Genomic DNA, 17,398 nt, shown 5'->3' on the forward strand with positions numbered 1-17,398 from the left:
GGACCTCCGCCTTTCCCTCTCCTCCCGGGAAAGCCGAGCTCGACCCACCTGCATGGGTTCGTGATCGAAGACTGGGCTGACCACGTCCCTGCCACTGGACCGTTGACCCTCTGCTCCAGCTGGAGACCAAATGGACGGTGTTCTTCCCCCGACTCTGGTGATGCGAGCGTCCACCCTCAGAGCAAGCTCGATGAGTCCATTCAGCGTCGTGGGGAGGTCCAGGGCGTAGATCTCCCTCTGGACGCGGTCAGCCAACCCATGCAGGAACATGTCCCACTGCGCCGCCTCGTTCCACTGGCTTTCGGCCGCCAGGGTGCGGAACTCGATCGAATAGTCCGAGACCGACCTGTCACCCTGACGGAGGTCGGCCAACACCCTGGCAGCCTCTCTCCCCGCGACGGCCCGATCGAACACCCGTCTCATCTCTGAGGAGAGTGCCTGGAACGAGGCACAGCAAGGGTCTTGATTTTCCCACACCGCTGTCCCCCATAACGCCGCCTTTCCGGTCAACAGAGTAATGACAAATGCCACCTTGGCTGGCTCATTATTGAAAGTTCTCGGTTGCAGTGCGAAATGCATGGCACAACGTGTCAGGAATGCTCTGCAGTAAGCAGACTCACCAGCGTATGATTCCGGAACAGGTAGGCGCGGCTCTGATGTCGTAGCGATCTCTGGTGGTGTGGGGGGAACAGCTGGTGTGGGTGGCGCAGCGGGAGCACGAAGTAGTTGGATCTGCTGGGTGAGCTCGGACACCTGCGTCACCAAAGCTTGTACCGCACGACCCGTGTCCCCTAGATTCCTCTCCTGAGAATCCATTCTTCTCGCGCTGTGCTGAAGGAATTCCTCCAACGAGGTCGGCGAACCTGCTGCTTCCATAGCACGGTCAGATCGTTCTGTCATGGTTGTCAAAAACAGGACGGAAGCAATCGCAGGTCAAACTCAGTTCTTTATTGAACAGTGAAAAGCACGACAGGAACACGGGTGTGGACTGATGACGCAGGGACCTCGATGGTCGAAGACGAACCCGTGAAGTGCAGTGGAAACCCAAACGACAATCCAACGAAGAGACGACGACGAATCCAACAGGAACACCACACGGAGAGACAAACATCCAACGAATCCAACAGGAACACCACACGGAGAGACAACATCCAACGATCTGACAAAGGAGATGAGAGAACTGTGAGAATATATGGTGAGATGAGATCGGCTGCAGCTGGTGATGTGATGACGATCAGCTGGAGCGGATCAAGGAATGACACTCATTCACGCCCACTACACACGTGCTTTCATACAACAACATAAACACGAGACGAGAAGGAAGCAATGAACTTGTATACCGTGACAGGGGCAGCTTGATCTCTCAGGTATGTCCTGGTGTGATTTCTTTGTTAAATGTGAAGACTACTACCTAGAGAGAATACACTTTGATGTTGCAAAATGGGAACAAATGAAGTGCAAGCTTGATGCATTCTTCTTTAACTACTATATTATGTGCCAGTGATTCTTATTTTGTTCTATTGTTTGGTTCGCAGTGTTGAGCAAGTTACTTTAACATTGTACTATATTCTATATTACTCAACAGCATGTTGTTGACTCTCTATACATTTGGATTACATATTACTGTGCATTTTTTTAACTGAGTTACACTAAGAGTTACTTTTGGCAAAAGTTAAACTGAAAATGGAAAAGAATACAATAAATAAATTTACGGCAGTAGTAATGTGAAAAATGCGTTCCACTCACCACTTTCAACAGCATGTTGTTGATTCTCTCCTGCATCAGTAGTGGAGGTGGAACCGGAGGAGGCATCCTGCACACAGACTCTGCGTCTGCACACACGTTTTATACATGAGCATCATCACCCTCTAACTTATTTACAGTAAAATATAAATGTAACATGTTGATAAGCACTATTACCATTAGTGCTTATTAACATACATATTTATAAACAGGCCAACCGTTTTTTGGGCGACTTTCGACAGCCTCCAAGCTTCTCCTTAGTTGGGTTAGGCTCTTGCACAGCATTTACGGGATTGGGGAACTCAGGGGTAGGTTTTCCGTTCATAAAATGCTACATGAAAGATAAAAACAAAATTATTTAAAGTTGCTTGTTGTGGCGCTATGTCCGAGTTTGTTGTAAACTGACGAAAAATAAAGTTGGGGAGCTCAAAGACCCAACACAACAGCAGCTAATGTAGCTAGCGTTAGCTAACATGTTATAACTAATGTTGGCTAATGCTAAAGGGCTCGTTAAACTTAGCTTAAGAGAGTAGGTTAACATTCTGGCAATGATATCCATGGTAATCATAACTTTGGTCTAATTTGTGTTCTTGCCTCTAGTTAGTAACGTTAGATCTAGACAACACGGTAAGTTACATTGTTAGCTGTTAGCCTTACCTTTGAGCATACGTAATTATGCTTCGTAATGTTCGACACATTTAACTGGGAGTGGGGCCGTCCACACTGTTTGATCCATTGTAGGCCCCGCTCACGTTGTGTTTTCGGCTTTGGGAACGGAAAGAACACAACTCCTCCAGACAATCTCTCGGGGTACCTAGTGTCCGATTTACAAACGCCGTGAGCGCACCGCTTCACTATCTTTCTTGGAGTCAATATTTGACGGACCTGCTCACATAGTAACGGTTGCTATGATGTGTGATTGGACAATGGCCGTTTTGGGGGAGGGGCCGGCGAAAGGTCAATTGTGGGTAATGATGTGTTAGGATGCTTGTTATGCTTATACAACAATAATTAGGTTTTAAGTCAACAAACATGAGATATAATTTCACCATAATATTGTGCTTTGCAACGAAACTGTTAAAGTTCAGTTATTATTTATTTCCATCAGTTGGGTTAACGTTAGGCCCTGTAATTAGCCAATGGAATTTTCAAATCTGTAGGTAGTTTCAAGTCATGTATACTTTTCTTGACCTCAACTACAGTGGTACAATGACATTTTAATGACTAATTCAATACCTCTGTAGTTGAGGTCAAGAAAAATATTCATGACACAGTTATAATGGCCTCATGATGACAGCCAATGTTCTGTTCTTAGTGCAATAGTGTAATAATTAGATTCTCTTTAGTGTGTTTTCACATTTGTGTGATTTGTGCTATAGAATATTTATTCTATATTTTATTTGTATATCATTCTTAATGTTTTATATTATTGTTGCTCTCTGCTCTTGTTAAATTTTTTTATCTGATTGTATATATTTTTTGGCACATTTATGTATATAGTGTATATTTAAGTTCTGATAACTTACACTGTCATAGTTTGTGCAGAATTGTGTCCATTGTCTTTTGGCAATGTTGGATTTAATGAAGGATTTGTGCAATTGAGAAATATAATTTTCTCTTTATCTTATGTTGATATAATAAACTATGACTGTTTGTGGATAATTTTGTGTTTTATTTATTTATTGGGGGGGGGGGGGGGTAATTTAATACGTTTATTACTGTAAATGTATGTTAAGTCTGTAAAACCTAAAATGTTCCAACCATACACGGTATATATATTTATGTAAGTTTCTGGCAACCACAGCTGCCGTTTTTTTTTTTTTTTACCAAAATTGAATGGATTTTTTTTTACAGTGTGTGGCAATGAGATTTAGTGTGTGCACAGCACATCGATGATGTGGCGGCAAGAGAAAGTTAAGCTCTTGTTGGACATTTTCCTGAGGAACCGCACTAATCTGCAAACTGCACATCATCTGTGTGTGTCCTTCTGCATTCATATTTCCAAATTCTTGGAAGGCTTTAACAAAATTCCTACCATTGTCTGTAACTGTGGCACAGACCTTACACTGGATTCACAGAGAATCTCACTTATTTTGAGAATATCCATCGATCTGCTGTAGGGGACAGTTTCGATGCCTTTAAGTTTAAGCAGTGATTCTTTCATGCTTGCGATGATTTATCAAGTTTTTCTGCACATAGGGGTTTTCCATCCACTAATTTCCCTGTGTTAGCTTGCGGAAGGAAACATGAGAATGGTTGCATATTTTCAGTTATGAAGTCAAAAATCAGTGGAGATGATTGCTATATCAAGTTGTGCTTGTTTTACAGGAAGACCACATGGAGAGTATGCTTTCAGCTCCAGAACCACATTGATAAGGCCTAATCCCATACACAGCAAAGCTAAAACTATCAACATAAAAGCTATGACAAAATTTGTATTAAAGCTATCACAAAGCATTGCAATTTGTTCTTCATTTTTCTGTGGATAACACATCTACAGGAAATAAATATTTTGTGTTGACATTTTCGGTTGAATGAGATGTTAGTCTATTTAGTGAATCACATATCTGTTAAGGGGGGAGGGATTGGTTCCCTTTTTTATACATGTATATTATTTTAGGAATGCATTTCTTCTAGAAATTGCACAAGATTGCAAAATAAATCTATACCCCGATTTACATCATCTTCAGATGGATCAAAAGTCTGTAATGATGTCCAGTAATGACAGGTGGAGTGTGGAGAGAGAGAGAGAGAGAGAGAGAGAGAGAGAGAGAGAGAGAGAGAGAGAGAGAGAGAGAGAGAGAGAGAGAGAGAGAGAGAGAGAGATCACCAGCACAACATACACACTAGATATTACGGTGTGGGACGTAACACCCCCACCGTTAACGAAAGTCATTCATAATAAGTCACCAATTCACTTTCACTATTACAGGTGAAACTCGAAAAATTAGAATATCATGCAAAAGTTATAATTTTGATGATTATGGCAATTTATGAAAACCCCAAATTCAAAATCTCACAAAATTAGAATATTACATGAAATCAATAAAAAAAAGGATTTTAAATACAGAAATGTCGGCCCTCTGAAAAGTATAATCATACATATGTATATAGTTATATATACTAAATATATTAGTTTCACCTTTTAATCTGAAATACAAGAAGTTTTGCATGTTATTCTAATTTTTCGAGTTTCACCTGTAGAAAACAGAGCATTCACATGTTACTGTAATTATAAATTAGTAAACCATTTATGACCTAGACAACGCATCCGCAACAACATTTTCTGAGCCTTTTTTGTAACGGATATCGAGAACAGCGAGAGACCACCGCATAAGCCGCTGACTCGCATTAGACATGCACTCATGCGCTCAAGAAAAATTAACGGGTTATGGTCTGTGTACACTACTATTGGAGCAACACTACAACCTAAATACACTTCAAAGTGCTGTAGTACCATCAACATTGCCAATGCCTCCTTCTTAATAACACTGTAGTTCTGCTGACACCTTGAGAACTTTTTATAGAAGAATGAAACCGGATGCTCCACACAAAAATTGTCTTCCTGCAACAGGACTGCACCAGCTCCTTTAGCTGAGGCATCAACTTCTAACTTAAATGGGGCATCAAATTTAGAGGCTTTGAGTATTGGGGCACTACAGAGCATGTCTTTCGTTGCATTGAAAGCATACTCACAACTGGGTGTCCAGATAAACCTCTTTGTAGTGCTCAGCAGATCAGTTAGTGGCGAGACAACTGAGGAAAAGTTTGGGCAGAAAGCGCGGTAGTATCCACACTTTCCAAGGAACCTGCGCAGTTCACGTTTATTAGAGGGAATACTGTATTCGAGGATAGTCGCAACTTTGGCTTCGATAGGCTTCACCATTCCCTGTCCCACTTGTTTACTCAAATAGCTGATTATTCCCTTCGCGAACTCGCACTTGGCAAGGTTCAAGGTAAACGAGGCATCAGCAAAGCACTGAAAAACATTCTTGAGGGTGCATAGTTGTTCTGTCCAGGTATGCGAGTGGATAACCACGTCATCCAGGTACACTTCACAGTTTTCCACACCTGCCAACACATTATACATTAAACGTTGGAACGTGGCGGGAGAGTTTCGTATCCTGGCAAGGATAGAATGTCTTCGTCACTCCTAGATGACCCAACAGTATGTGTTCATGAACCAGCATCAACACATGTGTGCGATGGCGTCCAGAAAGCAAAACAATTTGCTGCACCACATGACAGTTCTCATCGTCTACCTCTGGTTTACATTTACGCATCAGCAGTCCATGATCCCAGAAATACATTACCCCAGAATTAAGGCGCTTGCCAAAGATTTGCAGCTTTAACACACTTAGCTAGTGTTGGGTCTTCTCTCTGTGCAGTTATCATATGTTCTCGGCTCACTTTTAAGGGTTTTTTTTTTTACTCTGAACTGGGATCAGGCGTAAGCTCATGCTCTGGGGTCAGCGTAAACTCACATGGGGTAGTGTCAGGGACTAGAAAGGAATCAGCAAGATCCACCACTTCCTTGAATTTTTGTGCCTTTGCACGGGTCACTGCGCATGCAGGGAATGCTGAAGGATACAAGGTAGCAAGGTTAGACTGCTCCTTTACACTTGGGGTATATGTCACAATTGGAGAAGGAGAAAACTTCGCTACCTGCTAAATCATTCCCTATGATTAAGTCTATACCTTCTACAGGTAACTGTCTGCGGACACCCAGCTTAACAGCTCCACTGACATAACCTGACTTTAATTGAACCGTCTGCAAAGATACATTAGCACAGCGCATCTCAATACATCGGACCAACACATCATATCCTGTGTAAGTGTCAGCAGAAAATGGTAGGCTACGCTCGAGAATGAAGGATTGCCCAGCTCCAGCGCCTCTTAGCATGATTACTGGCTTAAACTCAGCATCAGGGAATATAGAAACCATGCCCTCTAAAAGAAATAGCTGGTAACTTTCTACATCAGCTGGGCATAATTTTTGTAAGGACTGAGCAAGTGCCCGTCACCCTACACGGTTTAATACTTTAAACTCACACAGTCTAAATGGTCGTTGTACTCAGGCAACAGATTTCACAGATTATACATTTTTCAACAGCAGTTAACACAACAACATGTCTAGGATAGCTGAAGATGGATTCCTCCAGATCACAGTTTCTTTGCTGTTTTATACACGCTGCCAACAGAAAAGCCATGCTCCTGCTAATTAACATCAGCTGTGGATGGTTTGGAGTGCTGCATGAGAGAGAGAGAAGGAGGGAGAGAGGGAGAGAGAGTGAGAGAGAACATAGGGAGAAAAAAATCACCAGCACAACATACACACGAGATATTACATCATGGGACGTAACAACATAATTTTCGAGTCTATTTAAAAGAATGTTGTGGTCAATAGTGTCAAATGCAGCACTAAGATCGAGTAACACTCGTCAAGTCAGGTCAAGTCATTTTCATTTATATAGCACTTTTAACAATGTAGATTGTTCCAAAGTGGCTTTACAGTGATAATAGAAAATTCAAGTAACAGAGATTGTTTTGGCTTTAAAGCAGCTCTAGAATAAAGTTATTTTCCAGCTAAAGTTAGTTTTGATTGATTCACTTCCATCGCAACAATCGTTAGTTATTAGCTTAGGGGCCAGTTCTCTCTACGCAAACTTTAAAAACGCAAAACTGTGAGAACGCTGATGGCGTGCACATGCATATTAAGAGTTAATTCTATAGGTATGCGCGATTGAATATATGTGCTCAGGCATGTAGTCCTTCTCTTAAAAAAACAAACCTCAACAAACTACTCGGTTACTATTGTAACCTCAGTTCCCTGAGATGGGGAACGAGTATTGCATAGCTATATGCAGTGGGGGAAACTCCTTTTCCTTGATTTACTGAAGCTTTTGTGTAAAACGCATTTGCAGCTGCACAGCTAGCACATTGAGCGTCTGGCTCGCTCATAGGCTGTGCTGCGGCAACTGCACATCCAATGGCACGGGTGCTTCTGACGTGCGACCAATAAGCTAGCCCTGTGTCATTACACGTCAGAGCCTGCCAAGGGGGGCGTGGCCATAGCCTATAATATTCCCCTGAACTCGCCATTATAGTTTATCGACTGAAGCGACAACTCTCCAGGCTACTATAGTGCGGCCGGCTACGCGATACTCGTTCCCTATCTCAGGGAACTGAAGTTACGATAGTAAACGAGTAGTTCCCTTTCGAACGGTCACTTCGTACTGCTTAGCTATACGCAGTGGGGACGCCATGCAAAACGCCACATTATAGGTAACTGGTTGCCACTGAAACTCAGGACCCCTGAGGTACAAGCCAGAAAACAAAGAATATATAACAGACCAGACACCGTCGGGTCTAGAATACTATATATGTGTCAGTTCAAACCAACATAATACACCAATAAAACCAGAAGCTGTTGGGATTATTAACATAGGAAAAACAACCGGCCAAAGCAGGTTTCATTATATATATATCTTTATATATATATATATATATATGTATGTGTGTGTGTGTGTGTGTGTATGTATGTGATTGTGCACAGTAACACTTTTAGACAAGACCAGACACTGTCGGGCCTTAATCATACCGAAAGTACCTTCGCTTGCAGGGAAGGCACCTCCATATTATAAAACTTCATGAATGTAGAAGGCGAGGACCAGCTGGCCGCATCATAAATGTCCTGAATGGGAAAGCCAGATGACAACGCCCATGACGAGGCCATGCCCCTGATTGAATGGGCCTTGATACCGATAGGGCAAACCTGACCCACTGAGGTATAAGCCATAGAGATGGCATCCACTATCCATCTAGACAGTCTTTGCTTAGTGACTGGATCACCCTTAGTTCGGCCACCAAAGCACTCCAAACACGAAGGGCTCACAGAGAGAGCTTGCAGATCTCCCACTCGCTTGATAGATGCCAATGCCAACAGGAGAGCAGTCTTTAGCGAGAGAGGTTTAAGATCAACCGACTGGAGCGGTTCAAAAGGCGGACCATTCAGGGCCCCAAGGACCGTGGAGAGGTCCCAAGGTGGCACAGAAGGAGGTCTGGAGGGGTTAATCCTCCTAGAACCCTTTAGAAACCGTACCACCAAGTCGTTCCTTCCTAGTGATTGGCCAGCCACCAGAGCATGATGCGCTGCAATGGCTGCCACGTACACTTTGAGCATGGACGGGGAGCAGCCCGCGTCCAACAGCTGCAGCAGGAAGGAGAGTACAACAGATACCTCACATGACTCTGGGTCAACACGATTTTGGGGCCCTTGCTTTAGAGATAGTGCTTAAGACCTGCACAGGAAGGTCCCTGGGTACCGTTTAGGGGCCATACATGGAGGGTCCATAAATCGGGTCGAGGATGCCATATCGTCCCGTTGGCCTGTGTGAGGAGGTCTTTCCTCATTGGAACAGGCCAGGGAATTGTGTCTGATAACTAAACCAGCTCCGGAAACCACGGCTGGATTTCCAGAGAGGGGCCACCAGAAGGACTGGGCATCCGCTCTCCCTGATCCGTTTGATGACTTGAGGAATCATCGAGACGGGGGAAAGCGTAAAGGGGGTGGTTGGGCCATGGATGGGCCAGCGCGTCCCTGCTCTTCGAGAAGAACGCTTCGCAGTGTGGGGTTGGCTCTCGAGGCGAAAAGGTCGATTTCGGCCTCGCCGAACACACTTCATATCAGACTGACCGTCTGTGAGTTCAGGGACCACTCGCCTAGGGGAGTGTTGCCCCATGAGAGCATATCCGCACCCGAATTCTGGACGCCAGGGATATGCGATGCTCCCGAGGAGCTCAGTTTGGTCCGTGACCATAAAAGGAGTTCTCTCGCCATAGCATGCAGGTCGCCTGACCTGATGCCCCCCTGGCGATTTATGTAGGCCACCACTGACATGTTGTCCGTGAGGACTAAGACGTGGTGACCTCTGAGGTTTGACAGAAATGCTTTCAGGGCAAAGCCAACTGTTTTCATTTCCAGACAGTTGATATGTAAGCTCTGCTCCATACTCGACCAGAGGCCGGAGGCAGGCTTGCCCTCGTGCAGCGCTCCCCAACCCAGGTTGGATGCATCTGTAAAAACCACTTTCGTCCTGGAAACTACTCCCATGGCCACACCCTCGTGGTACCAGTCCTGAGCCCACCAGGGAATCAGGGTCCTTAAACAACCGTGATTCACCATGATGCGCAGGCTGCCTGACTGCCATGCATGGGTTGGCACACAGCGTTTCAGCCAGTGCTGCAGCGGGCGCATGCGCAGTAATCCCATCCGGAGTACTGACGATGCTGCTGCCATGAGACCGAGAAGTATCTGAAATTTCTTTAGGGGTGCGGGCTCTCGTGTGAGCCGCGCTGTCATCGTCATGGAGTCTATAACTGTGCCCAGAAAGACCACGCACTGGCTGGGGTTTAGTTTGCTCTTTGTACCATTGATTGTGAGACCCAGGCATTCTAAATGGCCGAGAATCAAATCCCTGTGAGCCAGTAGCTCGGCTCTCGACAGTGTCAGCACCAGCCAGTCTTCGAGATAGTTTAGCACGCGCACTCTCTGAAGTCTCAGGGGAGAAAGCGCTGCATCCACACACTTCGTGAATGTACAGGGTGCTAATGACAGACCGAACGGCAGAACGGTGTATTGATAAGCCTGACCCTCGAAGGCGAATCTCAAGAATGGCCTGTGACGAGGGTTTATCTGAATGTGAAAGTATGCATCTTTCAGATCCACTGTAACAAACCAATCCTCCGGGCAAACTTGCGAGAGGATTTGTTTGATAGTTAACATTTTGAAGGGCCGTCTCATGAGAGCCTTGTTCAAATGTCTCAAATCTAGTATGGGTCTGAGACCGCCGGCTCTTTCGGGATTAGAAAATAGCGGCTGTAGAAACCCGACTTTTTTTAGCGCAGGGGGGACTAGCTCTATCGCCCCTTTTGCTAATAAATTCTGCACTTCGGCACAAAGCACGTGACCCACGCTGCCTCTCACCAAAGTCTCGATGACCGGCTGAAACTTTGGGGGGTCTGCGAGCGAATTGGAGCGAGTAGCCTCGCTTTATAGTGTTTATGACCCAACTCGACACACCGGGGGTGGCTTGCCAGGCCGGCACCCGTGTGGCTAGGGATTGACACACTGATTGGGACGGGTCGCCTACCATGGGGGGACCTGATACCATTACATTGTGATTTGTGCACATACTGAGTGTTGGACTGACTGAACAAGCTTTTTGCCTGGGGGAAAGTCAGTGTTACAACAGGGAAGGGTCCACCTAGTTGAGGGGGACCGCGGACCAGTGTGTTGTGATTGTGAAACTTTGCGCACATGCTGAGTGTTTGGACTGACTGCACAGGCTTTTTTCCTGGGAAAGTTAGTGTAACAACTGGGAGAGGGGCGCCTAGTGAAGGGGGGCAGTGAACCCGTATGTTGTGAGTGTGAACATACTCTTTTTGTGCTTTATGTGGGTCGCCGTGACAACAGCGTTTGTTTGTAGAGGCGCGCGCAGTGCAGCGGGCCTGTTGACAATAATAAAATCATCAGCCGCCTGAGTAGGACAGGGAGCTGTGAGAAGTGTCTCGTGAAAAAAAAAAAAAAAAAAAAAAAAAAAAAAAATTCAGCGAAGCCGAGATCCTAACTCGGGTCTCTTTAGGGAGAATCTCAGAATCCACCACTGATCACAGGGGGGATTGACAGAGAAGAGCTCTTATAGCTTTTGCAGTGAGAGATAACAGTTTCAGCGAGGTTGATTCCAGGCATGAAAACTGCGCTGTTGTGTCTGAATCACAGAGAAGGTTCTGCGTGATGAACAGAATGTAAGGGACCGGCAGCTCTCGTGTCGTAAAGAGAGATAGCCACATGCACATCTGACTTGATGCTTCTTCCGTCGCTGCACAATGAGTGAAGGAAGCGGTCACGCAAAGGAAAATAACATTTCAGTTCGAAATGCTCCTCCATGTGATGTGCAAAACAGAGGGCGGGGTACGAACATCCATCCGAGCGCTTCTTCCGTCGAGGCAAGAACACGTGGGACACGTGTCCCCCTCTGCCTTTCAGACGAGGCTCATGATTATAGCCATAATCTTCAGGGGGTGGACTCATTTAAAGTAATGTAATCATTTGGTTTTAGGCAGGTTTCTGTCAAAATGTGAAAGGAGAATGTATGTGTGTGACAGTAGAATGGATTTTGGCTTGTACGGCCCCTCATATAAATGCCTCCATTCATTCATTCAAGAATGGAAGCATCTACCAAACCAAAGTTTCGGTTTATAAAATATTAGAAGGATAATGGTCCAAGAGGCTGCTCTAACGCTATGCTTTTCTTTTGATTGCAGACTTTGGTATTTTGGTGAAATGAGCAAAATAACCATTTTAAAACTTTATCTTTTAAAAGTTTACCTTGGTCTTTTCATCTGGAGAAACTGAAAAGTGTAGATTTTCTACCAAAGTGTAGAAGTGATCTTTGATAGCAATCTTTCTTTTAAAAGCCAGATTTCTGACATTTGTAATACTGCTTTTTAAATGTTAAATACTCAATTACAGCATTTGCTCACATCGTCAAGTGCAGTGAAATTCATAACATCAAGGCTATGAAATTGCAATGCTGTAATGATTGGCCTTATTGGTAGATATTACCCGAATTAAAATTAGGTCAGATTAAACTGTAAGAGCTTAGAGGCAGCCCTACTATATATCCCCCCAAAAGTGCACAACTTAGAAAAAACTTTAATAATAGTTTTTTATTAATAAAAGAAAAAATGATATTACATGCTTTACATTTTTCTTCAAATGATCCTACAGCATTCAAACAGACTCGGGTAACTCCACTGCTTAAAAAACAAACAAAAAAGCCCATTAAACATCACTTTTAGAGAATTACAGACCTGTCTCTCAACCCCAATCATTGCGAAAACACGAAAGAGTTGCTTTCAACCAAGTATCATCTTTCCTGTCTCTGAACAACCATTTAGATGTAAACCAATCTGGCTTCAAGAAAGGGCATTTAACCGAGACTGCATTACCGTCAGTCAGAGAAGCCCTGCGGATCGCAAAAGCTGCTTACAAATCATCAGTTCTCATTCTCCTGGATCTGTCTGCTGCTTTCAGCACTGTGAATCATCAGCTGTCCACCCTCTCGTCACTGGAACTTCCCTCCACTGGTTTGAGTCCTTGTAACAATGTTCAGGGAAGAAGGAGGCGGGAACCGGCGAACAATCAAAATATACTTTATTTAAAATAAAATAAAATAAACGAATCAAAATACCGCCAGCAGCCCCTCGCGGATGACTGCTGGCTACCGAAAATAAACATAACTGCCTGCAGCGCCTCGTGGACGACTGCTGGCTAAAATAAAATACAAAAACAAAAAACAACTTAAACACAGGCCTGTTCCTCTCTTGATCATCAATGTCGTCGCTCCTCCTTTATGCTTCCGCTCCTCCGTGAGAGAGTTTCGAGACCGGTGAGCTTCACAGGTGCTGCTCATTAGCAATTGCACCACCGGCATCGCGCCGTTCTCTCATGTCCCTCGGCCGTCCGGTTCGCCACAGTCCTATCTCACAGGTAGGTCCTTTAGGGTTGCATGGAGAGGTGAGGTATCCAAAGCACATAAACTAACCACAGGGCTTCCTCAGGGTATAGTTCTTGGACTGCTCCTCTTCTACATCTACACCACATTACTGGGACTCATCATACAGTCACATGGTTTCTCTTACCATTGCAATGCTGATGACACTAAGCTCTACCTCTCATTTCAACCAGATGGTCCCACAGTAGCTGAACGCATCTCAAACTGTCTGGCGGACATCGGGGCATGGATGAAAGAAAATCACCTGCAGCTCAACCTGGCAAAGACTGAGCTTCTCGTCATCCTTACCAATCCGTCTCTAGGCTTGATTACTGCAGTGCTCTTCTGGCTGGACTTCCATCATGTGCAACTAAACCTCTACAAATGATCCAGAATTATGCAGCCCATCTTATCTCCAACGAGCCCACGTCACTCCTCATCACTCTGCACTGGCTACCACTCGCAGCAAGTTCAAGGCATTGACGCTTGCTTACAGATCGACCACAGGCTCAGCTTCCTCCTACTTTCACTCGCTCCTACAAGTCTACATCCCTACCAGAAGCCTACGATCGGTAAATGAGTGACGGCTCCACACTCATCCGCAAAAATCCAAAAACAAACAAACAAAAAATTCACAAAATGACTCTCCAGAACTTCACGGTTCCATGCTGGTGATGGTGATGACAAGATAATGACAGACAGACAGCTGGGATGATCATAAGTGTCCATGGTGATTGATGACGTGCAGGTGATAGGTGATCAGGTGATGTCCGATAGTGTGCAGGTGGGAAACATGAGGGATTCTAAGAAGTGTAGTGCCGTTGAGGTGACAGAGCTGGTGACTGTGACAGTCTGGCTTATGCTACTCTGAGCCTGAACTTTGTATTTTGAGCACTACTTGCGTTGTTTTTGTTTCTTCACGATGACTGGCTTGGTTTAGTTCTCAGTTGTAAGTCGCTTTGGACAAAAGTGTCTGCTAAATGACTAAATGTAATTGTAAAATGTTAATGTAAAAAAAAAAAAACACATTTTACTGTCTGAGGGGAATCAGGTGACTGTAATGTAGTTATGTTATGTCGGTTTTGTGTAATATTTCACATGAATAGGATTAAAATAGTATTAGTAAAAAATAAAAAAAATAATTTCCCTATTCCGGCTATATGCCATGGGCCGCCCCTGGTTATGACAGTTCATTCCATGCATTTACACAGTAACTTACATTGTACAGTGTTGCCTAATATCTTTGTGTTTTTCTTGAAAATCTTGACTTTCGTTGAGAAATAACTGAAAAGTTTTCAGTTTCCTACAAAACTTAAACCCACAGTGTGTCATTCATCCTTGCAACGATGAAAACGAAACACAGTCTCCAACACAGCAAACTTTCACAACCTGTAAAATAAAGAGTGTGGTCTATCGATACAGAAAAACCATGTGTGTAGTAACATGTTACAATAACAGCCTGAATAATCAGGTACTAATATCTGAATTAATAATTTCTTCAGCACAAACTAATGAGTCAAAGCATGCACTACTCACTAATGAACTAATGAAGAACTAAGAGTCCCGGAGTATTCGGCCGGAGATTTTTACCCTTTGTTTTGACCCACATTTACTGTAGGCTACATTGCGGGAGGGCATTTTGAACGTATTATATCCTATCCAAATTAAATGAGATTTATATAGGCTAGGCTACACTCTTATATTACTCTTCACTTTTTTTATATTAATAATATTATTAAGAAATTGTAAAAATCAATTGTGATTGTAAAAGCTTATCAGTGAAAGGGGATTGTCTGTACCACAGGAATACCTCTACATGTTTCCTGTCTCTTCTATAAGTTCAGAAACTTGATATAGATCACATATGCAGGAATGTGCATGACATTTTTGATTGATAGACCAAACCCACATTATAATGTCACAGGAAGTGAACTTCATATAAAGGTGCTTAAGAATAAACTGAGGATCCAGAGTTTGTACATCTTTCATTCAGGCAATATGTCGACCTACAAGGTGATTGTATCCACTAGTAGACAGATTATTGCTGAGAAAACGAACAGCATTTACCTGACGCTGATCGACTCAGATGATAAGAGCAGTGACAGAATCCTGGTCAACAAATCCTTTTTTGGTGGTTTTGGTGTTTTTGAAAGGGTAAGAACTTTACAGACTTGAATATTTTTATTTTAAGTTATTATTATTATTTTATATTTCCATTAGTATAGGATACATTATTTGTCAAAATTTTGGAAACATTACTGTTTTCAATGTGTTTGAAAGAAGTCTCTTATGCTCACCAAGGCTGGATTTGTTTGGTCAAAAGTAAAAACAGTATTAGCCTAAGTGTGAAATATTACTACAATTTAAAATAATGGTTTTGCTTTTAATATACTTTAAAGTATAATTTATTTCTGTGATCAATAGAATTTTCAGCATCATTACTCCAGTCTTCAGTGTCACATCATCCTTCAGAAATCATTAGGTTATGCTGATTGATTATCAATTTTAGAAACAGTTGTGCTGCTTAATATTTTTTATAACATCATTGATGAATAAAAAAGTAAAAAAGAACAGCATTTAAAATAGAAAGCTTTTGTAATGAGATGATCGTTTTATTCTAGCCTCATGCTTTATTTTTATTTTTTTTAATCAACATGGATGTGGCTAAGTTTCATACAAAAAAGCAACATTTTGTGCAAGAAAAAACGGAGAAAATCACGTGTTAAAGTTACATCTGCATCGGATTCAGATACAGTCCTGAAGCTCGATCGCCCTGGGTCGACATTTTTATTCAGTAGCATTAGGCCATTTTGATTTATATGCTGTTTAATGTTGATAATGAATGCGTTATTTTACACATTAATTCTAATATAGTAGGCTAAAGATGAACCTTTTGAACAATAAAAATTGACATTAAAATTAAAGAGAAGTCGGATTCACATAACGCCTCAGTCAAATAAATGTTTATTCATCATAGTTGCTTTTTACACCATTGTCTAAAAACACTTGAAACAACATCGGAGATCATAAGTGTAACTGTAGGTTATACACTCGATTTCATAATATTTAGAAGGAAAAAGTCTGACTATTGATAAAGATTGACTAGTCATCAATTAGACGGCTATTAAACGACTACATACATGTGATAGACGACAACATGATGGCTAAAGGATTCTTTTCACTCAAATATAACAGGTTCTCATAAATGACAATCCATCCAAACAAATTAAATATAAAGGTTTTATTTAGAAAAATAACATTAACAACTTACAAAAAGATCAAAACATAAAAAGGACCAAATCAAATAATAAAAATACAATATAAAATGATTTTTAAAAAAAATGGAACATCAACAACTTAAGATAATAAAATATAAAACTCTGTTGCTGCTGGGAAGTTGGTCATCACGGCATCTGCCAAATAAGAAAAAAATAATTTGTACAAGAAAAGCATTGTTGACATTCACCTGTACTGTTTTTTTTTTTTTTTTTTTGTGTGTGTGTGTGTGTGTGTGTGTGTGTGTTCTGTTTAGTTTTTAATGCACATCTGAGCTATTTTCATTATTGATATACTGCCAGATACTTTTTATAATTGCTAATTTTATATAGCCAATAATTTGTATTTTTATGCTGTATTATAAAATGTATTTAAAAGTTTCAAACTTGAATGAATGAAGGCATTTAGAATCAAACTTCATCTTATGGTGCTTGTACAATGACACATATTATTCTACTCTGTTAGCTAATACTCTCTCTGTATCTAATAAGCCATTGTTCAGAAAAATTCAATATTATAGCTCAAATCAGTGATGGACTTTGTCAAAGATGAGAGCTTTAGTGAGGAAATGCTATTTTCATATCATAATGATCTAAAGAAAATAGTAAAATATATTTGTGGCTTTCATAACACTTTATAATAGGTTTGGATTCAGATAATTCGAGTTTAAGAGCACATGGAAACAGGGTTACACGTGCATGTACCATGATACAATGTTACCCACTAAAATGTCACGATTGCAACAACACATGATAACAAATAATTTAGCTAAAAATGAGCACGTCAAAACGAAAACACAGATACTTAAAAAACAAAAGAAG

General features: G+C 42.2%; 1 protein-coding gene and 1 long non-coding RNA gene across 2 annotated transcripts in view; one reads left to right on the forward strand and one right to left on the reverse strand.

Annotated features, from left to right (window-relative positions):
- Positions 1 to 17,398, forward strand: part of LOC143710594 (polyunsaturated fatty acid 5-lipoxygenase-like) — a 214,527-nt gene that overhangs the window by 124,404 nt on the left and 72,725 nt on the right. The window lies entirely within an intron of this gene.
- LOC143710843 (uncharacterized) lies at positions 1,715 to 2,703 on the reverse strand. The gene is made up of 3 exons (XR_013194656.1): positions 2,401 to 2,703; positions 1,962 to 2,074; positions 1,715 to 1,832 (listed from the first exon to the last, which is right to left on the reverse strand). It is a non-coding gene; the product is annotated as an uncharacterized LOC143710843 (long non-coding RNA).

The sequence above is a fragment of the Siphateles boraxobius genome, unplaced genomic scaffold (genome assembly GCF_051911475.1).
Source record: "Siphateles boraxobius isolate OS27281-9 unplaced genomic scaffold, OSU_SipBor_1 48, whole genome shotgun sequence".
NCBI classification, from domain to species: Eukaryota; Metazoa; Chordata; class Actinopteri; order Cypriniformes; family Leuciscidae; genus Siphateles; species Siphateles boraxobius.